This window comes from Pteropus medius, unplaced genomic scaffold (assembly GCF_902729225.1).
Source record: "Pteropus medius unplaced genomic scaffold, Ma_sr-lr_union100, whole genome shotgun sequence".
Classification (NCBI taxonomy): domain Eukaryota; kingdom Metazoa; phylum Chordata; class Mammalia; order Chiroptera; family Pteropodidae; genus Pteropus; species Pteropus medius.
The window spans coordinates 7,460,947-7,478,850 of record NW_024351730.1 but is presented as its reverse complement, the minus strand read 5'-3'; the positions used below and the strand labels follow the sequence as shown (position 1 = coordinate 7,478,850).

Sequence of the window (17,904 nt, the reverse complement as noted above, 5' to 3'; positions counted from 1 at the left end):
AGTTGTCTGTGCAGGGAGACTGGACACTGGGCTGGCTGCTGCTCTGAATCTGGAAAACAAGCCATTCTCCCTGCCAGTATTTAGAAAGCTTTACTTTCTTTTCTAAATTGTGGCAGTAATCCAGTTCTTGGCTGGCCTACAGGGCAGAGGGACCAGCAGGCAGCAAAGCCCCTAACATTCACATTCCACTGTCAGGAGCAGCAGGCCATACGTTCACACACACATGTGTACTGCCAAACACCTAACACTGCAGTCACAGCCATCAAGAATGGTCCAAAGAACCAGAGTTTTCGGCTGAGAGACAACCAGAGCAGAGCCTTAGGTTCTAAATGGGCCTTGAATATTAACAAATGTTAATTATTTGGCATCTGAATGAGTTAGCCATATTTAAGGTAAATGATGACATAATATGGAACAGAACCTCTTCCATATTTATTAGTGTGTTGCACAGAAAAGTTTTTAAAAGCATTAGGGGTGTGTGAGTGTATGTATATGTGTGTACTTATGTTTGCAATTAATAAACCCATATAGAGATCTCTAAAGCTAGAAGCGACAGCCCTCTCCTGACCTGCAGGAGTAAATGGGAAGTTTGACCATACACCAACCCCCCCCTCACATCTACTACTGAGCCACAACGCTCCCTTTTCGTACTCTCTCAATTAAAAAAAAAAAAAAAAGACAAATGATACATTCCAGTATCATTTTGAAATTAAATCCTGAGTTAAACTCCAAGACCCCCCAAAAAAACAAAAACAAAAACAAAAACAGAAAACTTATGGGTCTTGATTCTTTTTTCACTGAGGCTTCACAGGAAGGAGAGAAAGGGGCTTGCCAAAGGTCAAGCAAAGTGGTTTCCAGGCCCCCTTGCCACACTTTTCTCACCACCCTGATGTCACTTCAACTGTCAAAATTCACATAAAAGAATCTAAAATTGCTAAATTCTTCTACACACACACACACAGTTCCTGCACAAATACCACTGTACTTTATTTCCTCTCTCTGGAGTCTGACAGCTGGTTTGAATCTCAGGTTTACCAGTTATTTAACCTAAATTTCAATGCCCTCATCTGTAAAATGCGATTACAATGCCTAGATATGGCAGACATCCGTTACAATGCCTGGACCATAATACATGCTTACTAAAAGATATCAACTATCACTATATTCGCACCACACATGGTCTTCTAAAATAGTCTCTAATTTTGGTATGTCCAAGTCAAGCCCCACCTCAGAAACCCCCAAATTGGCACTCCCTCTGATAGAGGCACATGGCCTGATACATCTCCGAAGCCTATGATGACACTGTCATATTCATCCACCACCGAATGATGTTCACAATAATGGTCAAAGATAATCTCTACATAGTAGAAAAATTATACAGCAGCATTAAAGACCACATTCTATACATAAAGTTTCACTTTACAGGCAATAAGAGTAATGAGATTTATTTCATGAATCACATATATCAGCAATTCTCTATTTCCACATCAAATGTCTACTACCCTCACCACCTCATCATCACTTCACACACCCTCAAAAAAAGTAAGAAAAAAAGGAATCAGCAACATGAATGATTTTTCTTAAGTTACACTAAGGTAAGGAGCAGCTAAGAAGAATTCAAGGAAAAGAGACAAAAATGTCATTAAAAGATAAATCCACAAAGGTTAACAGATATTAAATTTATGATTCATCTATTCAGTGCTCAGGGCAAGTAACAGCCCTTAAAATCTAAAACAGGTTTCACATCCTTAAGGAACAGATGTTAAGGGTAAAGATCAAATGCTTTACAGAGAACATATTTAGGAATATAGTATCTAACTGATTCATAAAATCTCCTTTGGCTCATATTTCAATTCTGAAGGATAAATGCTAGGTTAAGTCAACTTTATTCCATGATCAAATGGCTCTCTACAGTAAAGCAGTGACTGGGTTTGACTCTCCTGTGTGCCATGCAAACCCTACGTTCTGTATTAAAAGCAACAAATGGCTCTGTATAAAGGCACAGACTGCTTGATAAATAGCTTGCTTAAATAATCTTCTGGGTATTCTTAAAACTACCAACAAAAGCTGACTGGGCAGGAAGTTTCTGGGTTCTTCTTGTTGTTTTGTAACTACCATTTGCTGTAACCTATATAATATAAAAGAAAAAAATGAATGGTCAAGGTCCATTCCCTTAAACTACCTTAGGTATAGAGCCCCATAATACAGACAGATACAAATATTTAGAATGAAAAACAATTATGGGTAAATTCAGACTATGACCGTAAACCAAAAGAATCAAAATTAACAGTCTTATAGTAGTTTACTTCCATAAGAGGATCAGAAACAATTTAAATGTATAAAAATATAAACCTTTCCTTTATACCACAGTCACTTGTAAAATACAGATGTGAGGTCATCTCAATTATAATAGCAACAAAAAAGCAATAATACATGTAGGAATAAACCTAAATATGCAACATTCAAATGAAGAAACAATAAAAGCTAACTGAAAAACATAAATGTAGAGATATTATCTTCCTGAAATGGAATGACCCAGTATTGTAAAGCCATCACTTCTCTCTTTACTAAACTACAAATTAAATGTAACAATCAAATTCCTATTTTTGACCCCCAGTTTCCCACCCCAAAAAAGAGGTGAGGAAAAGGAGGGAGTCAGACAAACTTGGCAGATTGGTTCTCAAGTTCATCTGAAAGAACGAACATGCTAGACTTGCCAAGAAATTTTTTAAAAAGAATGAGGAAGAACTTGCCCTATCAGATATCAATACACAGTATAAAGTAGAGGTTGGTAAACTCTCTGTAGAGAGCCAGATCAAACATTTTAGGCTTTGTGGGCCATATGATCTCTGTTGCAACAGCGCTGCCATTGTAGCTGAAAAGCAGCCATAAACAATACATAAACAAATGAGTGTGGCTGTGTTCCAATAAAACTTTATTTATTAAAAAAATTAGGTGGGGAGCCAGATTTAGCCTGTGGGCTATAGTTTGCCAATGCCTAATATAAAGGTACATTAATCCCCCTTATCCATGGTTTTGCTTTCTGTGGTTTCGGTTGACCGTGGTCAACCATGGTCTGAAAATACTAAATGGAAAATTCCAGAAATAAACAATAAATAAGTTTTAAATTGTGTGCTGTTCTGAACTGCATGAGGAAATCTCATGCCCACCTAGAATGTGAATCATCCCTTTGGCCAGCATATACGCTCCCCGTCCATTATTCACTTAGTAGCACTCTGTTATCAGATCAAGTACAAGGTATCACAGTGCTTATATTCAAGTACCCCTTATTTTACTTAATAATGGCCCCAAAGTACAAGAGTAGTGATGCTGGCACTTTGGATATGCCAAATAGAAGTTGTAAAGTGCTTCCTTTAAGTGAAAAGGTTGTATGCCTAGGAAAAAACACAGTATATACAGGGCTCGGTGCTACCTACATCCATGAGGGTCTTGGAATATATCTTCCACAGATGACAGGGGAGTACTGTATAGTAACTACAACAGTATGGTAGGTGTGCAAGAAGACAAATCAATGGAAGATTCAATAAACAAGTATGTATGCAATTATGTTCGTATGTATGTATTAACATATATATAATCAGCATATATAACAAAATTGCATTTCAAATCAATGGGGAAGAGATAATTATTCAGTAAATACAGGGGTAACTAGCTAGCATGTAAACAAATTAAAATTAGTTCCATCTTCACACAAAAATTACAGAGGGAAGAGGGAGGCATGCAAAGCAAAAGAAAGCCTTTATCATGAACTCAGGGGCCTGCACACTCTGCCTCTACCCATCTATCCAATCTCATCTCCTACTCATCTTCGCCTCACTCACTCTTCTCAGTCACAGTGAACTTCCTGCTGTTCTGTGACTACTCCAAGCATGCTCATACCTCAGGGCCTTTGCACATGCTATTTATTCCCTTTGCCTTGAGCCTTATTCCCTCTAATAACAACATGGCTAGCTCTCATACTTCATCATATCCCTACTACCTGGCACATACTAGGTGCTCAAGTAATATTCAATGGATAAGTGAATGCAGATACAGAGGCACTAAAACCTAAATTTAGTATGTTCAGGCCATTTCAGTGCATCCACTCCATTAGAACTTCGAATGTGAGAAGCAGCATGGTAATAGTCGGAAACTCAAAGAGAAGGCAAAGGTTCAAAAATGAAGGCTGAATCCTGCTTCAGAGTTTACATTTAAACTCCTAAGGACTTCTATTTCCAACTGGACCTCCAGTTTGCAAATGTAACAGATAAACATGGCACATTCACGCAGCATCAATTCTACTCAATGGTAATACATCCTCAAGAGTTTTACATGAAAACAAAAACAGAATTATGGCATAAAACGTTAAAGAAATTTTACCACACTAAGCTAGGCTCCCAGGGCCCTGAGGGTGCCTAATTCACTAAACCTCTGCCATAGCAAAAGGATGGGAGAAGTCTGAGAAGCACTGCTCTGAGTCTGGGTGCCACACAAGTTGTTTAAATTGGGAGTTTTTTTAGGACGATAACCCTGTGGCAAATGTGTGGCATAGATGATGGGTGGACTGGATTTAGAATGGCCTGTCACAAAGACTACTTGAAGTGACTGAGGTGCGAAATGATTAAGCTAGACGGTAGCAGTAAAAATGATGAAGAAAAATTCTGAGTACAGTGGGATTGCAGAATATCCACATTTAACACGCACAAATTCAACTTTATTCACTTGGCAAAAAATAAAAGCGGGGGGAGGCGGTGGTAATTTTCAGTTGTCCCAGTAACTGCCTTCCCTTCTACTTAACGAACAAAAGATAGGCAACATGAATCCCGTGGTCATTCAGTTTCCACGTGCCAATCACATTTTGTGCATCTCACAACACCGTATGAGTCTAGCATTTAAAGATGTACTTTTCATAAACCTGGTCCCTAAACATAAGCCAGCGGCTTCCACTGATGCTCAGATGAAGCGTCAGCGAAAGAATCGGCCGTGCTGGATTTATCTGAGACAATCTCCAACCAAGCACCTTCTGAAAGTATTTCCAGTGTTATTTTTAATATGGGTGGTTGTCACCTTACATATGGACTTTAAAACTAACTTCTTTATAAAACGTGACTGTACAATAAGGAAAAACCACTAAGACTCAATTGAGAGATGAGAGGGAGCCGCTGTGTTGCATGTCTTTTTGTTCACTTCTCCTCATTTTATTAACTCAAGGCAGGTCAGATCTTAGCTGTGGCCAAACTGGGAGTAAGTCACATCTTCTAATTCCCAGCCCAAAGCCCATTCCTCCATTCTAGCTTATTTCTAATCAGAGCAAACACTAATTTATCTCCGCGATCCATAAAAGGAAAAAAGCAATAGCATTTCCCACCCAAAACAGTCAATAATCAAGCATACAAACTTAGAGTAATATTTTTTTTAAGCTACTAAAACTGGCCAAATCTGAAACAATCTTCTGTCTTTTTCTTTTTTTAAGAGAAAAGATGTGCTGAGAAAATACCAGCAGTAACACCAATGTTATTTCTGTTTCAAGTATGCTTCTTTCTTCTGGTTACTAAAGAGTCACAAAAGTATTTTATTATTAGCTAAACTCCAGTTGGCCAATCAGTGAACAATGCTTTCAGGTATAAAAGTCTTTAACATAGCACTATACACAGGTATGTACCTAATAACTGCTTTTTGATGACAACAAAAACAATTAAACCAGTAAAGCCAGGGGCCACATGGGACACTGGGACAATGACAGAATAATTACCATGTCATTACCAAAAAAGTAAAACAGAACTGGACAAAATTAAAGGTTATCAAAATCAGCACTCATCCTAATGGTTTCTGGGACGGAACAAGAGCATGATTTAGCAGAGCAGGGTTAGGCCTCTCTAACTGGGATGTAACATGGAATGCTTATGGGTTCCCTGACTCATGCGTTACATGGCCCATTCTCCTGAAATGTCAATATTACTCAGTGATATGGAAAAAGAAAAAAATTTGATGTTAAGGGTGTAGTCTAGATAAGAGTCATTGTTTAGGTTTGCCTCATCTTCTTCCTCCCAGAAACAGAAGCCTTCTTTCCTGTGGGTTTTAGACAGACTAAGATGAAAATAGCAATAATTTCGAGGGACCCTCATCAACCTGCCTTGAAGGCCCTTTGATTTTGATCACTGAGATTTTGGATTTATTACTGCAGCATAAAAGAAAAGAATCCAAGTCTTCGACAAGTCCTCACAAAGCCCTACATGACCTAAGTTATCTAACCTAACTCATCTCATACCATTATCCTTGCTCACTCCATTCCAGCCGCACACTTCCTTCAATACTCAGTGAATTTCTACCTCAGATCCTTTGCATTTAACATGCCCTCTGCCTCTACAACCAACCTCTGATGTTCACAAGGGCTGACAGGTTACTTTGTTGACATATCTACTCAAATGTCACCTCGTCATTGAAGTTTCCCCAACTTTCCTATCCAAAGCAGCACCTCCACCCCTCAGCGGATTTAGATTACTGCATAGCACTTGTCACTTTCTGACACTTTTTAACAGCTTTATTGAGCTATAGTTCACAAACCATAAAACTCACCCATTTAAAGTGCACAAGTCGATGGTTTTTAGTGTGCTCCCAGAGTTGTGCAACCATCACCACGATCTAATTTTAAAACATTTTTATTACCCCATTAGCAGTCACTCCCCATTTCTCCTCTCACTCCTTCAGCCCTAGGCCACCATTAGTCTACTTTCTGTGCAATGGAATCATACAATATGAGGTCTTTTGTGACGACATTATATTTTTTATATATTTAGCCTTTGTCACTCTCCCTAGAGCCCAAGCTCCATGAAGACAAGGACTTTCTTTTACTTTGTTCCCCCACTGTATCCCAATACACAGAATAGCAAAAGCCTAGCATATAATATGTACCAATAAACAGGGGAATGCTTTAAAAATATGTAGTCACTGAGTTTAGCACTGTGGAGGTTACTCTGTGATGACAAACATTTTGAAGCCAGCACTGAGACCAGAAGGAAGTGGGTTGAAGGTCGCACAGACTATGTCAAACATAAAATACATGTTCCAGAAGTTTGACTATGAAAGGGAGACTAGAAACGCACATGGGATTGAGGGAGTGTTGATTTGGGTCTATGACAGCAAGACTAGGGGATGTTTAAAATGTCGGTTAGATTTGCTTAGTATCCTGGAAGGTTACCATAGCCAGAGAGTAAAGAGCAGGACAGGTCACAAGTCATTGTAGATCTATATATAAGCTCAAACATGTGATTTAAAAAAAAAAGTACAAAATGAAATTTTGAGTAAAAAAGATTAAAAATGAGTTCTACCTCAAAATGACTTGGAATATGAAATCTACCACAAAGTAAAGCCTATTTTTCTTTGACACTATAAAAAAGTAGTGTACTACATGATCTACAATACTAATTTACACTTTTGCATACCAATTGACAGCCATTTAGCTATATGGGATGGCACAGGTATACGTCTCATTTGTAGAAACAAATATATATTCACGTTCGAGGCCAAATTTTTAAAACACAAAGATTTGAAATGAGTTTTCCATATCGCAAAACTAGAAAAACCCGAAAGCTGGGTTTGTGGGTGAGCTTCATTCTACATGCCCTTCATTGCTAGAAGCAGAAATTTCTTTATCTACAAAATGGATAATAATAGTGTCATCCTCATAAGGATACCACGAGGATTAAATGAGTTGCTGCTGCAATGCGCTTTGAACAGTACCTGGGACACAGTAAGTATATCTGAGTGTTGGCTATGATGTCACATGCTGAGCAGGAATGGTCTGTGCTACCCGCCCAGTGCAGGGCCCAGGGAAGAGTTGCTGCGGCTCTTGAGCAATCTCCACCACAGCCCAAACCAAAGCCAGCACACTAATTAAGCTACTTAAAAATAATACAGTGACTACACATCAGAATCACCCAGGGTACTTGAAAAAATGCCAGTGCCAGAGCCCCAATCCAGATCAGTGAAATAAAAATGGGAGTGGAGAGTGTTCATCGTTTCTCAAGCAGCCCAGGTGATTCTAATGTGCAACCAGAGAGGAGAGTTTGGTCCCCATCCTCAGCTCAACCCCCAACCTGCTGGCAGCCAATCCATTCCTGCAACAACCTCAGCACAAAACAGACAGGAATCCAACTCATTCACAAGTATCCTATCAGCATGTGGCAAAAAGAACAAGACCCAGGGAAAAGATTACAAAGCTGAAAAGCCAAGGGATCATCTAAAGAAACAAAATAGCAGTGACAAGGGTGTTAACTTCATTCTCATCTAAAAACATTTGCTATTTATAAGGCACAAAGCTAAAAAGGTGAACATGGAACGGGGAAAACCACTAAGGGGTAGAAAGCAGGTCATTGTAGGTGACTCAGCATTTTCACTGAACACAAGATCCAAAGTTAAAGCCATCCAAGCACACCACTGCTGGCTTTTTCCTCCTAACTCTCACAGGACCCATAAAAGAGGCTGGGAGGAGAAACTATCCGCCCTAGAGAGGCAGTGTGCCACCTAGCACCCGCCATCCACCGCAAAGCATGTGCCTGCGGGAACCATCTCAAAGGAGTTGGCCACTTCAGGACACCGGGTCTGGCTGCACTCCAAATGTGACAAGGTACAAAGGGCCCTAGATTCATTTCTTTAATCCCACCCTCCCCACTGAAGAACACAGACACACTCGGTAGTTCAGAGTAAAAATCATCCTTTAACCTTGCTAATGTTACAAGAGCCCAAATTTAGGTTAAAGAGTACATCTGCGGCAGCAGAAAGCCCTGGGTTAGAGTCCCAGCTCTGCGGTGTCCTAGCTGAGCGACCCTGTCCCTAACCCAACCTCACGGTGCCACAGTGTCCTCATCTGTACAGCAGAATAACAGGACCCTTTCACAAGGCTATTGTGAGGATTAAATGACATGGTACAAGCCAAGCATTGAGCACAGTGCTGGCTTATTACTATGCACTAATAAAGGTTCATTATGTTAATCCCTATTATTATCAGAACATGGAAGAACCTAAGGCAGACTGAACCTAAAAGATCAAAAAGTAAAGACAGGGCAGAAGGGATGACAAGGTGATGGGTCTTTAAAACTCTGACTTCAATAGCCAGTTGCCTGGACTTGAATGTACAACTATCCTTCTCAGCTCCACATTTAATAAAAAAAAGTAATCTGTGGTCTAATTAGAGGCATCTGTAGAAAAAAGATCTTAAAAGAGAAAAAGACTTAAATTCACCCTCAACTATAGAAAAAGAAGAAAATTTCAAAGATGTTACCCAAAAACTACATTAGTAGTTTCTGCAATGTTTTAGATACCTCCTTATATTTTCAAAATAAGTGTTTAAAAAATATTCAATACACATGATTATTCAAAATAAAATCTAAGAACAAAAATGACTATTTTATCAGTGAGTTAAAAAAAAGTATGGAAATACTTTTTCCCCCCACAATCGGTTGTCCACTCAGAATCCATTTTTAAATGCCTACTGTTATTACCAGTAAAATGGCGGAAATGAGAAGAAGAATGGGAAAGAAGGAATTCATACTAGACCCTGATCCTGTTGGGACCTATTCCAAGAACAGAACCAAAAGCAAAACGGAGATAATCATAACAAATGGCTCTGCCATCATCATTCATAGGCCAGTGACAAAATATGGAATTCCATTATGTCTGCAGGGTTACCACAAAGATTGAATGAAAAACACAAATAAAATGAGTGTTACTTCACTGGCAGTGGTGGGGCACCAGCACCCTGGAGTCAGAACGCCTGAGTTAGAATTTCAGTGCAGCACTTACAAGCTGTGTGACCCTGAAGAAAGTTAACCTTTCTTCACCTCAGCTTCCTCATCTGTAAAATGGGGAAAACAACAGTACACAACTTACTCCAGAGGGCTGCTGGGAGGATTAAATGAGCTAATCGGGCAAAGCAGTTGAGCAGCCCAAAGATAATCCCTCTATGTTTCAGTCCCTCCCCATTCCCTTTTGTTCCTCCTCTCTCCCTGCACCCACCTTCTGACTTCCCCCTTTCCTTCTCTCACTTCCCGATGCCTCTTTTCAGCCCTCCTTCCTGCAGCTCCTGACCACCCCTGAGCCTCCTCTCCCCTTCTTCACTTCGCAACCCAAACTGCCATATGCTGCCACAGTCCTCAGTACTCTCACCTATGCTTGGACAGCACCCTCTCACCTCACCCCCCACCAGGTGCACACAGATCCTCTTCTTCACATATAAAACTTCAAAAGCTAAACCCACTTGACGATTGCTAATCCTTCCCTGAAGTCTAATTTTAATGAATCCCTATTTATTCCCAAAGCATCCTGGGCATCCATCTAACCCAGAAGCCACAGCCCCATACATCAACTGTCCATTACTTCTTTGCCTCCACCACTTGACTCTCTAGAAAGAAGCTCCTTAAATATAGCGACTCCAGCTCAGTCATGCTTGTTACAGCAGAGCTGGCAACACGAAAAACCTCATTTGTTTGGTGAATGGCTGAGTGAGGGAATGCCTCACTCACTTGGTGGTTCTTAGAACCTCTCTTCTTCTCCAGGCTCTCTTTTTAAAGCAGGGGGTCCCCACCCTCCGGGCCACGGACCACTACTGGTCTATGGCCTTTAGGAACTGGGCCGCACGGCAGGAGGTGAGCAGGGGGCAAGCGAGCAAAGCTTCATCTGTATTTGCAGCTGCTCCCCAGCACTAGCATCGCCGCTTCAGCTCCACCTCAGATCATCGGGCATTAGATTCTCATAGGATCACCGGTCCCTGGTGCCAAAAAGGTTGGGGACTGCTGTTAAAGTCTAAAGAGGAGACTGTCATTATAATCATTAGCAACAAAAACAGCAGAGTGCCCAGCACTTCTCTAATCACTTAATGTGTTTTTTTCTCCCTCCTACTTACTCCTCAGACCAACCCCCAACTCCCCTGGAAGCACACTGGCCTCCCTGCTGTTCCTCAAACACAGGCCTGCTCCCCCCACTCGGAGCCTATGCATGTATCTGTGTTCCCTCTGCCTGGAACGCCCCCTCACCTCCATCAGGCCTTAACTTAAAATCACCTTAGTGAGGCCTCCCTTGACCATGCTATTTAAAATTACAACATCCTCCACTCCATCTCCCCTCCTCCCACACTTACAGCAGCACCTGTGCTCTTCCCCTTCCTTATCCTTCTCTACAGAACTTATCACCATTTGATATACTACATGATTTACCTGTTTATTATTTGCCTCCTCCCCTACACCAGAATGAAAACGTCATGAAGATGAAGAACATGACCTGGTGTTACAGTAGGTGCTCAATAAACAGTTGTCGACTGAATAACTCCATACCTGGCAGTAGATATTTCTTATACATGAGGACTCTGAAGTCCACACAGAGTAGTTGATATACTTACCCGCAATCACATGGCTAATAGATGGCAGAGCAAGGATATGAACCCGGACATTTTGATTCTAGGACCCGCACTTAACTATGTTTTCCTGCTCCCATTCTGACCCAGATAACAATTAAAAGACATCATCACCTTCACGGAGAAATCCTAGCATTGTATGTCTTCGGGCCACAGAGAAGGAAGAAAAGCCATCCACTGAAAAACCTTTCAAGAGATCAAGTCATCGTCTAACTCTAGACAGTTTCATGTGTAAAGCATTAATTTTCAGATTTATAATTTATATAGCACTGATAGCTTTTCTTTGGATTTAATAGTTGAGTAAAAAAAGAGAAAAAGGAAGATTTATCACACCATCTTAGATTGTAATAACCCATGAGCAGCAGAATAACAAATTATCAACTATGGAGGACTAAGATTACATATATTAAAAGCTAAAAATTGTAGCGGGAGGTAGAGAAGTATAGACTACAAGGGGGCACAGGGAACTTTTATGGGTAATGAAAATGTTCTCTGTCTTAATTTTGGTAGTGGTTACACCAGTACAGATATTTATCAAAACTCATCAAACTGTAAACTTAAAAATGGTCCAATTTTATAGCATGTAAATTATACTCAATAAGGTTGACTAAAAAGCAATTATAATTATCAGATATGAATTCTGGCTAAACAAATATTCTATCAAAAGTAATATTTAATTAAATAAAATTATTTTATTTAATAAGATAATAATAATAATATTCCTATAGCTAATATCCCCAAGTCAAATCTAAAAAGATGCACAAGAAGTAATGCATTAGATCCTGGACACACCTCTTGATTGACTGATTTAGAGACAAAAAGGTAATTAGAGAAAGACAGCAATAAAGAGCTCCATATGATGCGGTCCGGTGGGATGGCTGATGTGTGGCTCAGAGTCTTGCCTGACCACCGGCAAAAGCGGCCCCCGCAACAGTCATCTCTGTGTAACCTTGAGCCAGGACTCTTGGACTCTAAACAGAGTCCAACCAGGGTTGAAAGGCAGATCACTGCTCTTATCCACAGGGCCTCTGTCAGGAGTTGAGCAGTGGCAGGTTTGGATGTTGCATTTGTTAGAAATTTTAGTTGTGAGTATTAGAAAACCAGCTAGCTAATTTAAACAGAAGAGTGATTTGTTTTTAAAGGCTATTGGATAGTTCACAGAATCTCTAGGAAATTCAGAAAACCAAGCGCATCAGCTATAGAACCAAAACAATGCGTAAGGACACGCAGCTGAGTGCAGCATCCACACAGCCAGGACCTGCTGGGCCACTGGAACCCAGCCTCTACTAACTCTTGAAATAGAAACAGCGCAGTTGCCACCTCTGCCCATCCTCTCCAAAAGGCCTGCAGGCACTCGCTGCTTCTTCTCATCACTTGCCTCCAGCTTCAGTTTCACATTCCGAGGTGGGTGTGTCTGAGCAACTCTGCCTGCTAAGGTAAGGATTCTCCCCAATCAGAGGAATCAGGTCCCTGCTCACCACAGACACAAATGGATGACACACAGTTTTTGCAAATACTAATGATATAAGCCAGCAAGTAATGAAAAGGGTTTCAAAAAAATATTCACAAGAAAAAAATCCTCAAACATGGAACTAAAAAGAAACACACCCAGAGGTAATGCTATTTGGGAAGGGTGGGGTCTTTTTCATGTTATTTAGTGTTTTACCCAGTATGCGAGTTTCCAAAAACTATAAGCCTACATTCATAGACTGAAAATAACTCATTAACAGCATTTTCTAACTAAAAGAAAAACAATTCAAATCTGAAGTAGCAGATATGGCCATGATACAAAAAATATCCTTAGAGCTGAAATAGTCATGCAGTAATTGCTAAAATATATGCTTCTATTTAAACTGTCACATTTCAGTAACTTCTTCTACTTAAAACATAAGCCACAAATTATAACCTCTTTTACAGCCACAAATATTTTTAAATGTATGTTCTGCTTAAAGGAATACAGCCACAAATATTTTTAAATGTATGTTCTGCTTAAAGGAATACTTCTAACCTGAATCTCAGAATAAGAAAAAAGAAGAGCAAGTTATGAAAAGCTATTAACACTAATTCAAGCTGACCAACTATAAAAAGATATCAGCATTAATGTCAGATTCTCAGAAAATTCACCTCCAACTAACAAAATTTACTGTCTAAATGAAAAAAGCCTTTCATCTATCTCAATGTATTGTTCATATTCAGAAATAAAACCTCAGGACCAGAATTGGTTATAAAACAAAGAGTTGGGCCCCCCTTTATATGTTAGACCTGTTAGGCCTGCTGTAGCTTTCTCCATACAGGACTGTTACACACCAAACCTGAAATGGACATGTGCCCTTTCACACTGAGACTCCCTGTTCCTCAGTACATCATTAGCATCTTACTCTCTTTGAGAATTTCTCCATGTCACAAACATTCTTCAAAAGTGATATATGCATGTGTTTTAAAAGATTTAAATTGGTTTGCATATGGCTGACTTTGTCAAAAAGGCAGAAAATGAGTAAGTGATAGTTTGCATTCCCCAAAGAAAAATCTAAAGACTTTTCTGAAGGACAACTCAGAAGCATGCTGAATAGCAGGAGGAAGAATTAAAATTTTCCAGGTAATTCACAAACTATTCAAGAATTGACCTATTAAGTTCAATTCAATGTATATATGAGGACCTAAGCATCATGCTGGACAATAAAGTGGATACTAAGACATAGTCCCAGATCTCAAGGGGGTAATAATCTAACTGGGGAGGAGACTAGCAGTAAACAAGCAAGTAAACAAGCAGCTATTGTTATACAAAATAAAACTGAGACTAGAAGTAAACAGTACTTTAGAGATTCAATGGAGGGAAAGAGTCTCCTAGCAAGGGACAAATAACTCAATAAAGCAAGTTCCAACAGAAGTAGCACTGAGGGCAGCGGGCAAGGAAAGAGTATTCCATGGGTAAGAAACTGAGCTTAAACTACAGCAGCTGGTTCCACCCCAGGTTGTGAGGAGTATTTCAGTAAGTACCTCAGGTGTTCCCTAAGTACCCGGGAGAAAATGAAGTTAGAGGAGGCTGAGCTTGGCAACAGGATTACTGGTTATTACAATATATGAAAGGATGGATCAGACCTAGAGCGATGGGAATAGGTACAGAAAAAAGAAGAAAGGCATGGAAAGAAATGCAGCCTATGTTTCACTACCGACCAGGGAAAGAGGATGAGAAACATCTAAGCTTCCAGCTTAGGTTATTAAATTAATTGTAGTTTCATTAACCAAATGAATAAAATTAACTGGTCTTGTTTTCCTCTTTGTTTTGCCTACTAGGAAGCTCAGAGCCAAGTATATGGCCCATTTCTAATATATGGCAAGTATTTTTGTACAGCCTGTAAATCTATAGTTTATCTGCCTTCTCTTGACAGGATTTTATCGACATTTCATAGGTCGCCTCTAAGTATTTTAGAATGAGGCAGAAAATAAGAGATAAGAAAGACTGGGACCAAGCCAGAGACAGCTGGACAAAGTAGCTGGGTCAGGGATATAACCTGCAGGCTGCCAACCCAGCCAGAACATTCGCCTTACCCTTCTTCCACCCTAGCAGAGGCCACATCCCACAAAAACAGCTGAAAAATGCCAGATTTCACTTTCTCAACCTCCCTCACAAGCAGCGGTGGCATGAGATCAGCTCTAACTAATGAAACTGAAAAGTAACCTTCTAGAAAAGACTCCTCTCTGTTAAGAAAGAGTTGTAAGTAAATAAACTCCTTCCCTCCCTTTCATACATAGGCAGGATGTCTGGTGCTGCAGCAACCACATTGCAAACATGAGGCAATGAGCCTGAAGCTTTTTTTGATAAGCCAAAATACCAAGAATAGAGGAAGAAAAAGATGTACAGATTCTTAAAAGATGTATAGATCGTTGAGACACTGCACCAGCCTTCGAATCTAGATAACATAGATAAGAAATCACAGCTCTAGACTTTTTGCTACTGAATAAGCTCTATATTCAAGCCATTTTTAGTTGAGTATTGTTACTTGCCAAAGGCATCCTGACACAACAGAGGTCATCGCAAGGTCAGTTTCCAACAGCCTGATTTTTAAACTGCTGAGTTAACATTATTATTATTATTAAGATGAGAATAATGTACTATGGTCAGGAAGAAAGCAATAAGCTAATAAGAGCTTGTGGGAGCAGCTAAAAACAGGAGGATATAATGATAAATAACATTTGACAAAATGTGATCAAGTGTTAGTAGGTGTACTTCTTGGAAGCAGAAATAGAGAAAGAAAAGAATAAACATACAGAAGTGATCTAAGGTGGAGAAAATGAGGGAGACTTTTGGCAACGTGATAGACAAGATAACCTAAAAAATCCTTCCCCGTATAAAAGAATCCAAAAATACTAAGGTATAAGAAACATCTGTTTAAATGCATGGCCAAGTTCACAAGAAAATAAAGGACCTCCTGAAACGCCAAAAATCCAAGAGGAACCTAAAAACCAGGGGCTTATAAGCTGATAATGTATGGAAACCTAGGGTTTGGAGGGCTAAGGGAGAGGGTGGGTTTTATGTGTGTAAAGGGAACCTGCCCTTTGGAATGTAATAAAGAAAAAAGTAAAGAAATGACTAGCCTAATATTTTCTTTAAAAAACACCATCTTGAAGACAATTACAACTTCTGTTTTCAACCTCATACATTTTACCCTTTATGAGAGCAAATTCCAGGGTTAAATACACATTTTAAAAAACACATCCATATTACATATTTACATATCACAAAGGGTATCCTCAATATTTCACCACAAACTTAAAGATATAAATTATTTCCCAAAAATCCACACATTGCCCAATTTTTCAGCCATTATGAAAAGAACCATCACTGAATCAAGTACACAAATTCAGTATATTTGTAACCATACTAGGTTTCCAAATCTTAGGACTTTTTGATAAAATAATTATCACTAGGGTCATAATAATATTCTTCTAGTGGCTATGATACCAATAGTTTCGAAATACCTTACATAACACACAAAAATAATCTGTCATCTTTGAGCTAAACTTATGGCCCTCTACATTAGATTTTTTTAATCATTGCATATGATAAAGGGAACCTGAAAAGAATGTGATGTTTGGGAAGTCCATAGACTTAGAGGGCGGTCTCTAACATTACAAAGGCACGGGGAAGGAATTATAGGTTTCATCTAAAAACAAAAAAACGTGAAAACCTCTAAAGGTCCTCCAATGAGTTTATCTTGCTCTCATCTCATTTGTTTCCCATGATTCTTTGAAAACTGAAGACATTATATATTCCCTTTATTCATTTTCGCTTTCATGAGGGCTTTAGAAACCGGAGCACCCTAAATTCTATTAAGTCACCTCCATCACCTCAATTCATTTCAAGACTTTTTTTCAAAAAGTCCCTTCATCCTTGGGCAATCCAGACAGCCCAAGAAATAGATGTATAACTTGTATTATCTGCACAAGGGTTACATTTGTCTCCACTGCATTCTCAAATTTATGTAAGACAACATTTTAACCTAGTGTTTATATACAATAGATGCCACAATAAATACACCATTCTAAACGCTGCTTTACATTGTGTTGGATCTTGAATGTTTTCCCCACAGCCTATGTGCTAGGTGGTTCAAGACTAAGCATTTATTCTACAAATAAAGCCAGCAAATGTAAGGGAAATCAACTTCGAGATCAAGAACCCAAGTGTGCGTGAAAGGGCTACACTCGGCTTGGTTCTCCCCATCCCGCTGACAAAAGAAGATATAGTGAATCGTTTCCAGCCCCAGGGTGTAGGAGACCCTCCTGAGACTGCTCCGGGGTCCTCCGAGAATAAAGCACGAGTTAGCAGAAAAGGGAGGCTCCGAGAGGCGCGCTGCATTCTGGGACTCGTTTCCACAGTTACCCACGTGCACCCAACCCAACCGCGGCCAGGACTACAAGTCCCAGAATTCCGAGAGAGAGCCTTTCCCCTTCACACCCGGCGACTGGAACCAGACCCTAAAGGAAACCCCTAAAGCGCTCTCCCTGCTCGCCTAGGAGAGGTTGCAACCCCTAGGCTCTATGCGGGGCCTTCGGCGCGATGCTCCCTGCAGGGAAGCAGGTCCCGAAGGACCAGCCTCCACACCTGACAAGCAAAAATTAGAAAACTGCGTCACAGACTGCCAAATCCAGGGACCGCCAGGGACCCTGACACCTCCCCTGCGCAAAACCGCCCACCAAACCTCCAGGGCCGACCCTCCCGCACCCGCCGCGGAAAACCCGCAGCCTGCGTCCCTGCCCCGCCTCCCAGTCCCGCAGCCGGAGCCCGCGCCAGCGCTGACCTCGCTTGCAGCCGTTCCAGGGGAACCGCGACCAGCGCCAACCTCGGGGAACCTCCCCCGCCCCCTCCACCTCAACCCCGCCCCCTCCTCTCCCCGCACCTCGAAGCTCAGGGCTCCCTTCTCCAAGGACCTGATGCGGGGTTGGAGAGAGGCAGGAAACATCTCTCTGAAACGTACAGCCTGACACATTACACCACC

The 17,904-nt window shown here is 40.5% G+C and overlaps 1 protein-coding gene across 3 annotated transcripts in view; it reads right to left on the bottom strand.

The window, feature by feature from the left end:
* DCUN1D4 (defective in cullin neddylation 1 domain containing 4) overlaps window positions 1–17,904 on the bottom strand; it is a 66,314-nt gene that overhangs the window by 47,396 nt on the left and 1,014 nt on the right. Inside the window, exon 1 of one of the 3 annotated variants that reach the window (XM_039845183.1) lies at window positions 17,806–17,879. The exons of the other annotated variants lie outside the window; for them this stretch is intronic. The gene's annotated coding sequence lies outside the window, so the exon portion shown is untranslated. Of the gene's footprint in view, window positions 1–17,805; window positions 17,880–17,904 lie in introns of those variants that run through there. 3 annotated transcript variants of the gene reach the window in all.